The sequence below is a fragment of the Apodemus sylvaticus genome, chromosome 10 (assembly GCF_947179515.1).
Source record: "Apodemus sylvaticus chromosome 10, mApoSyl1.1, whole genome shotgun sequence".
NCBI lineage: Eukaryota > Metazoa > Chordata > Mammalia > Rodentia > Muridae > Apodemus > Apodemus sylvaticus.
Genome location: NC_067481.1, coordinates 41,037,509 through 41,041,184, shown reverse-complemented (window position 1 = coordinate 41,041,184; position 3,676 = coordinate 41,037,509). Strand labels below are relative to the sequence as shown.

At 50.7% G+C, this 3,676-nt stretch overlaps 1 pseudogene; it reads right to left on the bottom strand.

Moving 5' to 3' along the window:
• Nucleotides 1–526: 526 nt before the first annotated feature.
• Nucleotides 527–1,123, bottom strand: LOC127694370 (60S ribosomal protein L15-like; annotated as a pseudogene).
• Nucleotides 1,124–3,676: the final 2,553 nt, after the last annotated feature.

Here is a 3,676-nt window from a genome sequence, read left to right as displayed (position 1 = left end):
AGAAATGAGGAGAGCCATCTTCTCTGGTTCAGTCAGCACTGGAGGCACCTGCCTGAGACAAGTGAGTACTCGGGACCTCACGCGTGCTGGAGAGAACTCAAGAGCCACTTTTAAGAAAAGGGACAGGACCCAGTGTAATGGCACATGCTTATAATGCCCAGCACTTGGAGGTGGAGGCAGGAGAGTACTACAAGTTTGAGGTCAGCCTGAGCTATATGAGGCTCCATCTCAGAAAGCCTGGAGAGAATGCCTAGAATTGGAGAGCACTTGTTGCTCCTGCAGAGGACTCAAGAGTTCAATTCCCAGCACATACAATAGGGTTCACAACCATCTGTAACTCCGGGACCAGGGAATCCAGGGCCTTCTTCTGACTTCCTCAGGCATCAGACATGCACGCAGTACACATACAGACAAATCACTCACACATAAAATAATTTTTTTTGAAAAAGCATACATTATAGACATTCTCTTTTTTTTACTGTCCTAAATAGTTTATTGGATATGAATTTTACAAATATCACGTGTATTAGCAGTAACGGTGGAGCTGGAGAGTACTGTGCCTTCTCCGGGCTGTACGGCAGTGAGAACCACCAATAGTGTGGTGGAACTTGTGGCCCTTTCCAAAGCCTCGGTTCTTTCAGCCAGCAGATGTCAGCCCACACATCTCTCTATGCTTGTGGACTGGTTTGGTGATCCACTGGGTGTCGGGACTTCTGATAGCTTTATGGAATGGATCAAGGAGGATAACCTCAAAAAATTTATATGGGGAATCTCCACCAACCCAGTAGGGATTCAGGACTCTTAAAGTGCTACAATAGTGCCCAGCTCTCTCCTTAGCAACAACTGAAGGCTTTGGGCAAATTTCACCTGGTTAGCACCACGGTGGACAGGCTTGCCATAAATTGCACCCTTAGGAACCAGGCATTTGCGACCACCATGGAGGACATGAATCCTGTAAATGACATAACCTTGTTTAGCCTTGTACCCCAGTCTTCTTCGTGCTCTACCAGGCTGGGTGGGCAGAGAGCTGGCGATATTGCCAGCAGCAGACGCTCAGAAGAAAGCACATCACGTCAGACGACTTCTTCTTCCATAGCTCCTGGTTGTATTTGTATGCACCCATCTTGGCTCACCTGATGGCTGCAGCCAGAGGAAGGACCATTATAGACATTCTTATGTGCATAAGAGACGCCAGGATTCTGAGCACTTCTGTATGACACCTGAGCCTCCATGTCTGAAGGTTCTATGTACCCATCCAAGGAGAGGCGTGACTCCTGGGGACTCCAGGTAGCTCCTCTGTAAGGAGCCCAGGGTGTGCGGGTATAAGGAACAATGACACTCTTTACAAGTCTGCAGCGCTACTGTAGGGATTTATGGTCCTTCCCTCGCCCTCACAATGGCCTTCTAAGTATGAATGATGTCCCTGACTCTCTAACAGAGGAAACCAAGGCACAGAGAGGGTAAGTGAATTGCCTGTGAGCTGAGCCAGCTGCAGCCATGTTGGCTAATCCTGCTTCCCTATTGCTTAGATCCCAACCTCCCCACCTTCCACACCTTACTCTCCAGTCGCCACCTGTCTTGCCTCCCCAGATCCCATGCCCCTCTTGCACTAGTAACTGGGCATGGGCAGAGAGCTGACACCCTGCCCTGTGTATCCTTGGGTGCACTTCCCTCTCTCCCGACCCAGTCAGCCATCTGCTGCTGCCATCTGCTTCTAAGACCATACCTGAGAGAGGCCTAATGTGCAGGCAGGCACCAGAAGCTCCGAGGTCTGGAAAAGAGCCTTTCCCTGGGGCATAAAACTGGACCTCAGGATCCCTAGATAATCAGTCACATGCCCAACACCCAGATCACCCTGAGCCCTAAAGGCCAAGATCTACTTCCTTCCCATGTGACTTGGGAAGGGAGTAAGAGACCCTGCCTGTCTCCCTCCACCTGCTAGAGCCCCCACCTAACCCTGGGAGCCAGTGGTCTCCACCAGAGGATCTGCAGAGGGTGCGTGGGACAAGGCTGCCCCCAACAGGCAGCCAGAGGAGGAGGTCTCTGGGCTCCATGGCTGAAATCTCTTCGGCATCGGGAGAGGGTGTGGGCTGTGTAGAATTTCTTTGCTGGATTATCTCCGTGATCCTCAACCTCACCCTGAGGCAGAAAGAAATCCATTTAAATGATGTCAAGAGAGAACTCAGATCTGGGGTGGGGCTGAGAGTTTCTAAGCCCTGCATTAGGATGTGGGACTTGGATGGAGTCAAATCTCTCACCCAGCAGTGTCAGGACACTTCCAGAGAAGACATACATAATACTCCTTCCCTGTCCTAGACTGCTGACTCTGTGGTCCGGTCCATCTCCTTCCATCTCATAGCCTCCAGTTGTCTAGAAGTACTTTCAGAGATCCAACCAAGATCTTTCCTGCTGCAGCTGAAGCTGAGTCCCAAAGCCTGGCTAGAGGCCTGGTTGTCCAGGGCAGAAAGGGATGCGTGTAGGGCAGGCACCGTTACAGGAGTACACAGGACAGAGCAAGTGCCAAAAAGGAGTCTTTGGGTGACAGACACTGGAAGCTACAGGCCAGAGATGCACAACACAGCACAGCACAGGGCGCATCTCTGCAAGACAAATGCCTGTGCTTCTGTTGGCCCAAAGCCTGGTTTCCTCAAACACAAGCCAGCTGCTCTTTTGCACCATTGGAACATAATCTGCAGCAAGGAGCGTGGGCCCAATCAACAGTAAAACCTCTAGCCCTTGCTTCAGAGCCAGCTCCAGTCTGGAGATGGCTGTCCCTCCCAGTGAGGCCAGCCAGGGTTTTTTTGTTGGTCGTGTATACTATTTATGTGTTTATTTATCATTGTTAGCATGGTGGGCATGCTCATGCCATATGAGGAGGTCAAGAAGAGAACTTCTGGGAGTCAGTTCTCTCCCTCTACCCTGCTGAACTGCCTTGGTATTTCTGTCATGGGGGAGGGGGGCGGGTCCAAGCTAACTGGTGCTGAGGCTCCAGAGAGATTCCCTGACTCTACCTCCCATCTCTCTAAATGTATGCTAGGATTACAGATGCTTACCACCACGTGCGGCTTTTTAAATGTGAGTTCTGAGATGGAACTCAGATAATCAGGCTTACATCGCACACACTCAGACCCACAGAGCCATCTTGCATGGTTGTGTTTTGTATTTTTGAGACAGGGTCTCATGTAGTCCAGGCTGGCCTGGAACTTGCTATGAGGCTGGCTCTGATGGACAGGGCAGGCAAATCAGTTTCCTTGTCTGAATCTCAGACTCCTCCCCTAGTGGGAGGGGATCTCTCTCCATACAGATTTAGGCACTCCCCTTGTATTCTGACTCTGAGATTCCTGGCACCAACCACAGTGTGGATCTAACTCCTTCAGTCTGGGAATCATACAAAAAAGACAAAATATATGGACTTTCTCCTGGCTCTGTCCAGGAAGACTCCTGAGAGCTGTTCTGCCCTTAGCTAAGGCAGGGTCTTTCAGAGCCCCCATATCTATGGCAGTAGGGCTCTGGCCAAAGACAAGCACCCCTTCTTAGGAAGAGCCATAGGATATCTGGTCAGCAGGGACATTCACAGGTTAGCAGGTTAGAGCCTTGAAGCCCAGCAAAGCCAAGGGGAGGGCCTAAGGTCAAGGAATGAGTGACAAGCTACTTGCTGAGAAACGACCAATGCCCA